Here is a 15,395-nt window from a genome sequence, read left to right on the forward strand (position 1 = left end):
TACATGGAAAATGTTATTAATACTTCTATATGTCTAAGAACTATAGACTGCTTTTAATCAGTAAACTTTGAGTACTAAAGTAAACAAACAGACAAACAAAAAACAACAAACCTTAACAACCATTAATATTTTAAAGGAAACAGACACTTTCTATGTTTTAATAACTATACTTTTTAAAAAATAATTTTGTTTTTAATTAAGTTTATGTGCAATATTATATTAGTTTCAGTTGTACAACCCAGTTTTTTGACTTAACTTAGGAAGGGATCACCTTGATAAATCTAATACCCATCAGACACCATACATAATTATAATATTACGGGCTATATTCCCTATGCTGTAATTTATATTACCATGACTATTCTGTAAGTACCAACTTATGATTCTTCCTCCCTTATACTTTTTACCCATCTTCTGGGCAACTGTCAATGTTCTCTGCATCTATAAGTTTGTTTCTGTTCTGCTTGTTTGTCTCATTTGTGTGTTTTTTAGGTTCTACAATTTAAGTAAAATCTTATGTCATTTGTCTTTTTCTGTCTGATTTCTTTCAGTCAGTACCATACCTTCTAGATTCATCCATGTTTTTGCAGATGGAAAAATTTCATTTTTTTCTGACTGAGTCTTATTCTATTGGATATATTCACTACTTCTTTATTTGTTCATCTATTGATGGACACTTACATTGCTTCCATATCTGGCTATTGCAAATAATGCTGCAATGAATAAATGTATTATATCTATGTACCCATGACCATTTTATTATTTATATTATTTATATTTTTTTAAAGAAGACTGGCAGCAACTGACAACAGTAGAAAACCTGCTGTGTATGTGACAACTCCATGGAGCAGGACTCACTTAAGCAGGGGTCTGATGCTTACTAAGGCCACTCCTTGAGTATGTCAGTACTGGAGGTAGTTGGTTGGTGCTTTAGCAGAGTCCGATAGTGTCTGATGGTGCTGCCTCTGAGGCCTTCCAGGAAGGCCATCTGCCAATTGTATCCTGCTCAGGACCACACAGTCTGAGTTACAGAGCAATCTGCATATGACTGCTACTTGTGCTAGGCTTGGAGGTGCCCAGGAGAGACCAAGCTGTGCACCAAGTGTGGCTGTCATTAGTATCAGGTCTGGGGACATGTAGCAAGAGTTATAGGGCACTGTGAGATCAGATGCTGCTTACTTGAGATTTGTGAACCTTTGAGAGACTGAAGCCAAGTCTGCTGGATGAGCCAAGATGTGGCACATTGGATGGGATCTTAGGGAATCACCTGGTCAGAGTGAACAGTGTTAGCAAGCTCGATGGAGACTCAGATATGGTCCTGCCTATTGGCTTTGTTGGGGGAGGGCCCAGCAAAGGAACAATTGCTTCTGTCAGAATTTCTGTATGAGAGGAAACTGCGTCTCTAGCCCTCGTCATGAAGACCACAATTCAGAACCCCCTTCCTTCCCACCCCCAATATGTCCCTGGCACTTCTCAAGCTGCTGCCCCGGTGATGGAACTCAGAATGAGTGAGTTTGGTAAGTCCATAGGGGCTCTTTAAGAGGAACACCTGGGACTCCAGAAACCCTCATCCCACTCAGCCACAATACATGCTGGTTTTCATAACTAGAAGTTTTGGAAACTTCTTTTCCAGCACTGTAATCTTGGGTTGGGGAAACCTGGTTTGTGAATGTGACCCCCCGCCCCTACCCCCCCTCCATAACTCTCAGTAAAGGGCATCTTCAATTGAGATATAGCTCCCAATTTTTATCCACTACACATGAGTGTGGTATCAACAGTTTCCATGTATCTGCTCCTCCTACCAGTTTCAATGCAGCTTCTTATTTATATCCTTTGTTGGAAGACTTATGTTTAACTAGATTTCAGATGGTTTTGAATTATATTTATTTTACAGTTTTGTTGTAATTTTGAGATTGTTATAGGAGGTTTTGAGTATCTGAATAACTGTACTTTTGAATGAAAAAAACAAACAAAAACAAAACAGAAACAGAAGAATATACCAGGTTTCAACCATTCAAAACAGAAATGAGTACTAATGATTAGAAACAGAAAATAAAGATGTCTTGACCCTTGCCAAATATAGAGAAACAAAGCCACAGATTTTCATTATAAATATCATATTGAATTTTGCTAACAAAGATATTTTGAGCGATTAATTAAAATCACATAATATATGGATAACAAATCAGCACATGAACAAACTCTCAACATTAATCTTTAGGGAAATGTTAACTAAAACCACAATGAGGTACTACTATGCACCTTTTAGCATGTATGACTAAAATTAAAAATCTGATCTCACCAAGTGCTGGTGAGTAAGCAAACAAATTGGATTTTTCATCCAGTGCCTGTGGATGTAAAATGGCATGACCACATTAAAATTTTCTTGGCATTTTTTAAGTATATTTCCACTTATTTCAGAGAGGAAGGGAGAAGAAGAGAGAGACAGAAACATCAATGATGAGAGAGAATCATCAATTGGCTGCCTCCTGCACACCCTCCACTGGGGATTGAGCCCACAACCTGGGAACAAGCCCTTGACTGGAATTGAACCTGGGATTCTTCAGTCCATAGGCCGACATCCTATCCTCTGAGCCAAACTGGCTAGGGCTACTTGGCAATTTTTTAAAGAATTAAACATAGCCCTCCCCAGTTTGGCTCAGTGGATAGAGTGTTGGCCTGTGGACTGAAGGGTCCCAGGTTTGATTCCAGTCAAGGGCATATACCTTGGTTGTGGGCACACTGCCAGTAGGGGTTGTGCAGGAGGTAGCTGATCAATGTTTCTCTCTATCTCTCTCCCTTCCTCTCTGTAAAATATCAATAAAATATATTTTTAAAAGAATTAAACATATACCTACCATATAATCCAGCTATTTCATGCCAAAGTATTTTCCCAAGAGAAATAAAAACATTATGTCCACATAATGATAGATGCATCAATGTTCATAGCAGCTTTATTTGTAAAAGTAAAAAAACTGGAAACAACTCAAATTTTCACCAAATATCAACAACAGTGGTATGCCATGCAATAGAATACTCTTGAAAATAAAAAGGAATAAATATTAATACATGCCGCATCATGGGTGCATCTCAAAAGAATTGTGCCAAGTGAAAAAAGCCAGACAAAATGTAGCACTGAACTATATTTTGTATTATTTCATTTATATAAAATTTTAGAAAATGCACAACCAGTCTACAGTGACCAAAAGCATAAAGCATGTCATTTGTTGTCTGGTGATTGGAGAGGAGATTTGGAAGGAGGGAGAATGAGGGTCTATAGGATACTTCTGGAAAAGTTATAGTTTTATTGTCCTGATTGTGAAAATGGCATATACCTAAGTCAAATATTATCAAATTGTATACTTTTTAAAAGAACAGTTTATTATTTGTGAAATATATCTTAATAAAGTTCTTTTGTTTAAAAATAATATTTAATCAGAAGAATTCAGCACTATTTCTGGGTATTCCTGTAAAAAATGCATAGCCAGAATTTAAAATTGATCTGAAGGACAGTCTACAATATAACTGACCTGTGATCTTTAAAATAATCAGGTTCTAAAAGTCAAAGAAAAAATGAAAAAAATATTGCAGACTAAAATAAACTAAAGAGACATAACAATTAAATGCAACATGTGATTCTGAACTGATTTTTTTTATGTTTATAGGACCCATTGGAACAGTTGGAAAACTTGACTAAAGTTCTGATTATTAAATGGTTATAATTCATAAATGTTAATTTTCTAAATTTGAAGGTTGTATTTATCCAAGATCAATGAAATCATATATTTAGACAAAGGCTTGTATACAAATAGTGATAAAAGATTTATTACTGATATTAAAAACTGGAAGTGACATACAATAAACAAATGGTGTCATATACATGAAATAAGATACTACTCAGAAGAAAAAAAAGAGAGAGAGAGAATCAACCACTAACACACAAAATGACATGGATAAAGCTCAAAATAATTATTCTGAATGAAAGAAGAGTAAAAAAATGTATGCAGTCTATGATTCTCTTTATATAAAATTCTAGAAATTGTGAACTAATCTTAAACGTCAGAAAGCAGACCACTCATTGCTTGGGGATGGATGAAGGAGAGAGCCAAAAAGGGAGAGAAAAAAGAGACACTAGGAAATGTTTTAGGGTGATGGGTATGTCCATTCTGTGATTATGGTTATGGTTTTACTGGTGTTTATGTAAATCAAATCACATCAAATTAAATATTTTAAATATGTGTAACTTATTATTATGTACAGTACATCTCAGCAAAGCTACTAAAAAGGGATGTCAGAAAGAAAAGCTTAGTAGAGTTCTTCATTTTAGGTAGAAAATGAGTGCAAGGTTATATCCCGGGTGACTGCCTGGACTACTGTAGCTCAGTGTTACCAGCTGAAGGTTGATATGTCTGCCTAATAGACAGGGAAGTTGAAATTCCTCTTAATATTGTGTGTGTGTGTGTGTGTGTGTGTGTGTGTAATCTGAGGAAGTTGATAGAATGTCTGGGAGTGGGCCAAGGAAAATCCCTCGAGCAAAGCCAAGGCACGACTCAGAAACTTTTTATTCAATCAGCTCCACCTTCCAAATGAAGGATTATTAATAGTGTTTGATTTCCTGGTGTGGAATTATTTCACAGAGAAGCCAAAGTCCAAAGAAGCCAGGAAAGTGCCAAATAGACTCAGTTCTCCCACAGGAAATCTCAGAGACACAGTACAACTAAATGCTTTGTCTCTACCAGCATCAGGATATACACTGGGGCAAGGGAGTTCATGGAGTTGCTATTGTGCAAGTGCCGGGGGGGGGGGGGGGGGGGGGAGAGGAGGGGGAGACTCACACCAATACTAGTTTGTGTTTTCTAACTAATCAGAATCCAAGGCTGAAAAGCAAGTGTGATTTTCTTTCCTCTTTATTTTTGACTCAGCAGCCTTTTCTCTCACAGGCTTCCCTCAAGAACTGATTCCTTAGGCAAAGTTAATAAAACAAACAAACAAACAACAAAAAAAAAACCTTGTGTATTTGAAACTAAATGGAATAGTTCACAGAAAGCCTTGGAAGACCAATGGTGGGGCGCTATGGTAATCATGAAAGTGCTTATCAAAATGCGTTTGGTTCCCCTTCCTTTAGAACATGTGTAGAATTGTACTTCCTGCAACTGGCTAGTAACCTCTCTTCCCTTCTTTCTGCCTCATTGGGGCCACGTGAGTGCTTTTGACCAATGAATTGTGAAAGTGTTATTTCTGGGCTAGACCATTCTACTTGCTCTTTGCAGAGCTCCCTTTCCTTAGCTGAGAAACTGGCAATGCTGAAGATGGTGGGCTTGCATTCAGCCTGATCCCATATTGAATATACTGAGCAAGATACCCCTTGCTTATAGAGATATTTTATGTTTGTTTGTTTTTTTTGCCATAGTACAATCCTAGTTATCCTAATTGTTTTTGAAAGAACTTGTATTTAATATGTTACAGATAACTGATTTTCTTTCATTTGTAGTAAGGCATGGACTGAAGTAGAAGTAATGGTTGGTAGAAGCAAATTGAACCTAAGTTCACAGTCAGCATCCAGGATTTTCCACTGCATTAATTAGATTGCAAAATGGAAAGCATTTCATTAATATATGATAGAGTCTACAATTATCTCATTGGAGTATTTGCATTAAATTCTACATCTTCAGTGATAGAAGCCATGGATCACACAAAACAGGTAGCAACAAAGATAATGTGGGCTGCTGAGTATCGAACCTGCCAAGCTTACATCTGTTCCACAGATTGACATGTACTGAATTACTTGTGGCTAAATTTAGAACAAAGCCAGTACCTCCTAGAAAAGATAAAGTGAAAGCTTGCTGACCTGGACCTAATCTAATGAATAAGGTAGCTGTTTTAAGAAAGAAAAAATAATCTATTATCACAGAAGCCCAGAAAATCTCGACCCATCCTTTAAATTTCACTGTTTGTGGCATTGGCCCACCCAAATGTAGTAGTTACTTCTTAAATACACAGCATCTTTCAGAAAGCTAGCCTGAGATTGTCTTTTTCCCCCCTCCTGCTCACTGAGACATGATGTTATAAATGTTCCTTTCAATAATTTGATAGACTCAAGCTTTGAGCCAGAGAAAGCACCTGTTGGAAAACCTGGCAATATTCTCCCTATTTATGGCCTTTTCAGTCTAAACCACAACCTCATTTCTGTTGTGAATACCCACCCATTTGAAAGCATAGGAATCACAGTGATGAGATTTTTGAAAGAAATTGTGAAATACTTTTCTCTACACACTAGGTCCAGAGGCTCTTTAATTAAAAGTTCTATGGAGTTGGTCCACATCGTGGCTTTACCAGAGGAGACTGAGACACCCAGCCAGAACTGAAATTAAACAGAAAACATGAATCACTGCATTTAAAGAGCATTTAAATGCAAGAGAAGTTATTGACTAAACCCAAACCACTAAGTATTCTACCTCAGAAAAATTAATAACTGACAATAAAACTGTTGTTCCTGAAATCAGATGGAATGTGTATGATAAAGACAGAAAACAAAAGAAACACCACAAATGTTCTTCATGTTAATCAGCTGCCAGCATTCAATAGCTTTACATGGAGGAGAATCAAAGGAAAAAATGCCTTTTGGCTTTTTCATAACTGAAAATAATTTCCATATTCATAAAGTTAGTTTTCTGATCAATCATAGTTTAAGAACTTATAATGAGTAAGTCTCAAAGAGGAAAAAATAAATTTGCCTATAATCCAAAATTACTAGGCCATAGATAAGCTTATGCATATTTAGCAACTTCTGGAAAAGAGAGGGTAGCTTCTGTCAATCCTGTCACCCATGTGGACACCATGGCCTCGAAACTCTAAGAGTGGTTACTATGTGCTATGCTGCCTTTTCCAGAAGGAGGACTCTGCACATACATCTGTACATGAAGTCAGAGGTGGAGCTCTGAACATTTGCAGGAGACAGAAGTTACTGCCTGACTTACCTGAGATAAAGGGAAAAATAAATAATGGGGACACAAATTATGAATCCAGGTAAAAGGCCAAGAAAAAGTGTGGGTGAATATAGAGTTTGGATAATGTCATGTTTTTCTATCTGGGGAGACCCAAAGTCAGACAGAGATCCAGTCATAGGCTTTAATGATGTCCTGGTGCCTTGCTTTCACTGTTGCCTGCCCTATCACCCATCATCCCACACTCAGAAACCAAAGTAATGTCCTAAAAGTGTATATTATATCACATTACTCATCAGCGGAAAATCCTCAATGACTTCCTACTAAAAATATAATAGAACATACCTTAAAAACACCCTAGTATATCATCATTATCATGATAACCTCCAACCCTGTCTGTATTGATCTTTCCACATTTTCTATCATTTTTTCCATTGTTCATTATGGTCCCATTATAATGACTTTCTTTCTAATCCTGTCAGGCCCCTTCTTGGGCTTTTGTCCTTAATGTTCACTCTGGTAGCTGAGCATTTCTTCAAATACTCCCATGCATTGCTTTCTCTATCTCATGAACACATCCTTAGCTCAAATATTATCTCTTCAGAGAAGGCTTTATGCAGATTATGTTCCCCCAATTATTCTGTCACATAAACCTTTTTTATTTTTATTATTATTTTTTTTTATTTTCTTGGTGATTATTATCACTACTAGAGACCTGGTACACCAATTCATGTATCTGTGGGGTCCCTCGGCCTGGTTGGTGATTGAGGCCTCTCAGGGGCCAGCCAGGCAAGGGGAGGAATATTAGGAGGTTGACCAGCAGGCCCCCAGATCGGGACTGATGGTGGGGCTAGCCAGGTCGGGGGAGGGCCTGCGGGAGTTTGGCAGGCTGTGGGAGGTTGGCTGTGGGAGCACACTGTCTATCCAGGGGGCAGCTTCTGCATTGAGCATCTGTCCTCTGGTGGTCAGTGCATGTTATAGAGACTGGATGACCAGTCATTCCGGTCATTATGGTCATTCAGTCATAATGGTTGCTTAAGCTTTTATATATAGAGAGATGTTTAGTTCTTATTTCTTTTGTTTGTTTTAATCTGCCATCACTCCAGTTCTAAAAGGAAGTTCTATGACAGTAGAAATTGAATTGCCTTTTACCATAACCCAGCTCATGGATAAGTGCCTCTCACACTATAGACACACAATAATTTTATAAATTAATCTAAACATCTTTTCTTCAAGTTGTGTTCAGGGAAAACTATGGAAATCTAGATCAGCATAAAATGAAGTTGGGGAATTAATAAAACAGCAAATGGAGGAAATCAAACATTTCATTAGGGAAAAGAAATTGTCTTTCTTGGTCCAGGTTGGTTACATGGGATATTTTCTGTCTTATGTTTTACCCATTTGAGAGTCAAAAAGTTAAATACACACAAAGAGAAAACAAATTGGCCTAAAACAATAACTTTGTAGTGAATGACAAGCTGCAAAAAAAAAAAACCAAAAAAAAACCAAAAAAAAAAAACCACAACTGGATATTTCAAACCAAGCTGACTTGAAACTCACATATCATAACTCACATTTTTAAAGCATTTTTCATGCTGCATTTTTCTAAGAAAGACTTGCCAGCCTACTCATACATGCTGCTTAGTTATTTAAGCAAATGGTCTGTGGTGATAGCATTGGGCACAGAGAACCTGAAGTTTGGGGACAAGTGAGGCCACAGTTGGAGTCTCACTTAATTTTACTCAGAGCAAAACCTCCCTGTCTTGGCCACAGGCACAGCCGTTGAGTCTTGGCCAGCTGTGTACAAAAGGAATCACCATTCTCAGAGAGCAGGCATCATGCCCAGGAAGGCAGATTAGTCTCCAGTGATCCATCACACTGACGTGGACATCCTGCTGATAAATTTGTATCATGTCCTTAGACAAAAGTCAGAATTTGTGTTGAGTTACTTGCAAAGACAAATAGATATTACTTTACACAGTAGATATGGAGGTCTTAAAAGAGTACACACTTTTATAAGTAATGCTGTCTTTTAAAAGTATGAAAGGAAATCATTATTTTATAAGAAACTTTCAGGGAATTCTTTTCCAAAGGGACTTTTTTTGTATTTCTGGACAGGGAGTTCTTAAAACACTCTCTGACTGTATTAGTTTTGCTCAGAAATTAGGTGCTTATACTGGAATGAGTGCCTGCAGCTGAAGAGAAATGGGAAGAGTGTATAGCCTTAAAAACAATCCTTTAGAATCCTTTTATGATGAGGTTCTATTACTGACATAAAACATGTGAAAATATACTATGACACCCATGTAACTTGCACTTATATGTCCCCAAGTTTACTCTGTGCTAGCACCTTTAGATCAGAGGTGAGGCTTACCCCATCCCATGCCATGTATTTAAAGGGCCCTGTTTTTGCTATCATCTGGCTACACTGCTCCTCATAGGTGAGAGGTCCTAGGGCAGTGTCTGTTGACTAATGAGTTTGCTGACCTCCGGGGTATCTGATTTTGGGTCATTCTATAGGTCTCAGAGCCCCTACAGTTTTAGCCCAAATGTCACTTTGTTTCCAAGGACTGTGTGGATCTTTTTTGCAAATATGCCTTCCTGAAGCAGACCAAGCTGTTGTTGATGAATGCATCCCTAGATATGGGTTATGTGGGTAGAGAATGGAAAGGCTGGTTGGAATGTCCTCATGCAAGGGCACAAGGCAGCTCTGAGTACAGCAGAGCCTGGGGGCCTGGGGCCTGGGGCCTGGGGCCTGGGGCCTGGGGCCTGGGATTGGGCAGGTTATCACTGTTCTGTCATGTTCTGATGAAGAACTAGCTTTCTCAGGCTTAGTGAAGAATTATTTGTCAAACTGAAGACTTAGAGCATATTTTAAGTAACAGTTTCATATGTGTCATAACTTTAAATATTTAGACATATGATATAGGAGGGAGCCTCCTTTTGTATTTTCGCCTCGAGCTTTGCAAATGTTAGGAGGAGGCCTGTGAGAGTGTCTGCCAGTGTTTGCAACTGTATTAGATAGACACTGAGCTTTGAAGGTGTTTGGACACCTGACATTAGGAAGCTGTGTATCTCTCCACACAGTGGAACTCTATGCTGCTTTAAGTCTAACTAGCTGTGAAGAAGGCAGCCTCAGTGTGCTGCTTTCTCCTGTTGGCATGCTGACATGTGGTTGTTCCAGAGGGATGCAGTTAAGCCAGAAAATGATCTGGGGACTCAAAGAAACCTTGTGTGCTGGAGTACATTACATTATTTATTTTCTTTTTAAAAAAATCTTTATTGTTGAAAGTATTACAGATGTTCCCTTTCCCTCCTCCCCCACATGACATTATTTTCTAAAAAAAAAAGTTGCTACTCCTCTCTGAGGAAAGATTACATACACTTGCCTCCTCATTCCTATTAAAATCAGACTTGGACTGGTTACTTCCTCTGATCAATGTGATGTAAATGGAGGTGATAAAAGCACTTTCTAGCAAAAACTTTATGATTCATTATTTGGCCATTATAGTTCTTATAAGCCATTGTGATTTGGGGATTATTTTTCACTGTAGCATGTCTTAGCCAATCCACGGATGTGAGCACAATGAAGACACACCATGTAAACTACTCAATCAAGAGCCACTAAGATCATGGATGTCAGCACTAGATGCCAGTGCACAAGGTTGAGAGCTGGGATTAGCATGCTAATCCACAGTGGAGAACAATAAGGATAGAGGATAATGTGTGGGCACATGGACCAGAGACCTCTGACTACAGGTCCAGGCTGTAATTAAGCACTGGGGATGAGGGTATGCTAAGGGAGCAGGCATGGAAACCTTTATTAACTGAGTCAAATTTCTGAATTGAACTTAATTAAAAATCAGATGTGACTGTTATCTTGAAAATAAATTTGCCAATACCTGGAATAAAGGATGTAGAGCTCTTAATTTTACTTTTTCAAGAAAATAATTATTGCATTTTTGTCAAGCCATCTTTCATACTGAGAATTTGAACCCATTCCAATAATAGACTATAGCTAATATTTCTGAGCACTTATTAGTCACAACAACTTAATGGAGATGTTCTATCATTATCTCAGTTTCACTGAATAATAAACCAAGGCACTTTGTATTACCTTACCTAATCTCATAGTTCATGCCCACAAGTACAACATCATGCCTCATACTCATGCTTGAAGTCCATGTCTTAACCCACCAAGCCCTGAGTATAGCCAATTGGAGGCCTGGCGATCCTACCTAATAAAATATTAATATGCAAATTAGCCACCAGTCCCCCTACAACCACTAACCACACCCACCAATCAATCAGAGTGAGTATGCAAATTAACCCCAACCAAGATGGCTGCAGCCACAGAGAGCAGGAGGGAGGCTTGGGTTTCCCAGGCAATGAAGGAAGCCAAGCTTTCCGCCTGTCCTTGCAGAACTAGGTCTCCACTCAAGGCTACAAAGTTTCAATTGTAGAAGGTAAATAAATTCCAGATACCAGGGCCTCTTCTTGGGTCACCGAGAGGCGTGGGTGGCCTGTAAACTACCACAGGCCCCTCACCCAGGCCACTCCATACCCCAAGGGAACCCCCACCCTGATCTGGGCAAACCAGCTGACCCCTACCCATACACCAGGCCTCTATCCTATCTAATAAAAGAGTAATATGCAGATTGACCATCACTCCAACAGACAAGATAGCTGCCCCCATGTGGTCAAAGATCCTGCCCCCATGTGGATACAAGATGGCCACCACAAGATGGCCAGCAGGGGAAGGTGGTTGGGAGGCACCAGGACTGCAAGGGAGGGCAGTTGGGAGTGACCAGGCCAGCAGAGGAGGGAAGTTGGGGGCAAACAGGCTGGCAGGGGAGCAGTTAGACATTAATCAAGCTGGAATGGGAGTGGTTAGGGAGTGATCAAGCTGGCAGGCAAAAACAGTTATGGACAATCAGGAAGGCAGGCAAGCGAGCAGTTGGGAGCCAGCAGTCCTGGATTATGAGAGGGATGTCTCACTGCTGGTTTAGGCCTGATTCCACCAGGATTGGGTCTAAACAGGCAGTTGAACATCCCTCGAGGGGTCCCAGATTGAAGAGAGTGCAGGCTGGGCTAAGGGACACCCTCCTCCCCATGAATGAATTTTATGCACCAGGCCTCTAGTTGGTATATAATGTCTGTACCATTCAGTTGGCTGAATTTTTCACATGGTAATGCAAGATAGAGGTAGAGAGAGAATGTAATAATCACTCCTTACTTCTCAATAGTGCTTCCTTTTAGTTTCAGTAATAACACACATTTATGAGGAAGGTAAAGTAGAGATTACTACTCACTTTTTTTTATATATATAAATTGAGTAAGAAGTGAAATCATCTATTCAGAACTGAGCTGCTTAAGCTATTGTGGTGAGAATTGGAGCCCAGAGAGTATTGTTAAGAATTATGTAATTCCTGAAGCTTTAAGTAACTTGGGATAGCATTTTCTTTATTTTTAGATCACTAAGATATTACAATATTCACTGAACTAAGAGGTTACGTAATTTCCATCTTAAATTGCACTTAAAACCCTACTAAGAAAATGTGTGGGCAACTCAATAAATGTATTGACTGAGAGTTTTATAGAATGCTAAATATAGGCTTGGCAGTGACTAGGTGGGTATAGATGGAACAGGCTCATTGTTGAGAAGACTTCTGCATCTAACTGCTTGCCCTCAACTCTGCAGAGCTTCACATCTGCAGCTCCAAGTGTTCTCTGCAAAGCCACCCTGTCAGCCCTTACCATCAGCTCAGCCCACGTTCTTCCCACAATCTACCCCTGCTTCTGGCTTCCTCCGTTTGTAGTATTAGCAGAATTCTGTTACACACTGCAAGTGCCTCAGGGTTATCTTTAAACCTTCACTCTATATTGCCTCAAAACATTTAGGTACTTGTCTTTAGATTTTATCTCTTTCATTTTCAGAAAAATTCATTCCTTCTTTCTAATCCTACTGACAGAAGGCTTGGTCAAGCCTTGATGAATTCTCCTTTGGATCATTAATATAATGATTCTGACATCTATCCTTCCTCACTCTAGCAAAGCACATTTACTATTTATAGGGCTAACTTCGTTTTTAACTACAACCCTAACTCTTTTTCAAAGCTAATCAGATCTCCATTGTCTATGAAATTAAATACCACTCCTGCCCAATTAAAAAATAGACATAATGTTTCTTTAATGTAAAGTCTCTTTTTTTCTGAATTGTTTCACTACATATACTGTCACCTCTAGTTAGTAAGAGTGGACTTTATATGCCCTTGATTTATAAATACTTAATTTATAAGATGCCATGTACTTTCCCACTTTTATTTCTTTTGTTCCTACTATTATTTCTATATTGGAGAATTTGTTTCCATGTCCACCCTAAGTGACATCACTTTCATGAAGGCATTCTTGCTCCTCTTGGGAAGATTAAATATCTTCATACAAGCATAAAAAACTATCTGTATGAATCATCATTGATACAATCACAATTGGTATTCTCTTTACACAATTGTGATTGATGTGTAACAGAAAATTTAATTTTAAATCAAGCTTGTGAAATTTAACTGTAAATATAGACAGCATACATTTTGATTTCACTCCACTAGTTAGTCCAGAAGTTCACAGAATATTGTTAAGTCCAAGAGAAGATAGGTTGTTTTAATTCACTATTTAATTCTATATAATATATGATACCTAGATCATGTGAGAGAGACACTTAAAACCTATTTATTGAAATAAATTAAAAAAACATATTAATCCAAAATTGTGTACTTTCTAATAGCCCTGAAGATACATGGAACTATTATTATGCTATCCAATACAAAATACAGTACAAACAAACAAAACATGTAGTCAGAGACTGGAGCTATTGAGGAATAAAACTGCACTATTTTATGTTTTAGAAGTATATATTCTGCTTTAATAATGAAATACAATATTGATTTTGGATATAATCATATAAGGAGGACGATTAAGAATTATAGAAACCTTTTGTTCTTGTTAGTTTCTTATGACTCTCATGAAAATTTGAAACTCTGTTTTATTATCCTCAATTCATTTATAGAGCCTATATAAATTTTAAGATTGGAACCCTGCCTAGCATGGCTCCAAGATCAATGTCTCATTTTCTAGTAAATTAGAATGCAGATCTTTATATCACAAGTTTACAAATTAATGGAAGTATTAGTCATGAAATAACCTGTCATCTGGTCTTTGCATTCTAATTCTGAAAAACTTAAACTGGGTTAAAAAACAACAACAAAGTTAATTAGGATATCAGAAATTAGACATATGGAGAGCATTCAAAATACATTTAGTCTTCAGATATGTTTATAGAGTGAACTGTAATTGTCCACAAAACTCTGTTTAAGAAAGCAGCATATATCTTAGACCAAAGACCGCAGTATTTAAAGAAAATGTCAAAATTAATCAATATTTAAAATGTTCTCATAGTACACCTGAAAAATAAAGAGTATTATGGGTATAAGCAAGCAATCAAAAGGGTATAATTGATTAGAAATAAGAGGTAAGTAGGTTATAGAAAAAGAATAAAAATCCAATGGCTGCTTCCTGATGACATAAAAGTACAAGCAAGTAAATAACAATTCAAACAAAGATCTTCCTGATCGTGTCCCATATATCTCTGACCCTTCCACCCACTGTGTTCCTGACTCCCTCCTCTTCTGGCATCCTGCTTCCTTGTTCTTGGTGAATGCTACAGGAGCCCTAGAGCCTTTGCCCTCTGTTGGAATATCCCTGTGGTAAATCTCTCACTTCATTTAAGAGTTTACTAGTACTAACATGTCACCTTCGCATTGGGGTTTACTTTACCATCCAATTCAAAATTTCAGCCTCCACTTTCTTGCTTGCCATTTTGATTATTCTTTTCCTGCTCTACATTTTTTTTCTACAGAATATTTGACCTCCTAGAATAGTTTATATTTTGTTTGTTCATGTGTGCATATGTGTGTGTTGGGGGGCGGGGTGGCAATCTCAGCTGTTAAAATATAAAAGTCAAATCAGGAATTTTCTGCTTTTATTTTTTCCCTACTGATTTATCTCAAGTGTCTAGTATGGTGTCTGGAAAATACTTATTGAATGAATAAATGAATTATATTCTCTTGATTGTGTATTCTTAATACTATAGTAGTTTTGAATTTAGGTGTTTATTTTTATAAAGGTGTAATTGCCACCTTATTTTACATATGTTTGTATTTTATTTTAATTTTAGTACAAGCTGTCATTAACCTTATTTGTTTATTGAGTATACATTCAACTACACTGTATCTTCATTTCATAATCAAGAATACACTGGTTAGGAGGAATATGAATGTTGAGGCAAAGCCTATAATGGAAGCAATCTTTGAATATGCTCTAAAAAGAGTTCTGATAGCAATGTGTTTAATAATATAATGACTGTCTAAACTCTAAACTGATCAAATGACATCTAGG

Source organism: Pipistrellus hanaki (assembly GCF_964339955.1).
Source record: "Pipistrellus hanaki genome assembly, chromosome: 2".
Lineage (NCBI taxonomy): Eukaryota > Metazoa > Chordata > Mammalia > Chiroptera > Vespertilionidae > Pipistrellus > Pipistrellus hanaki.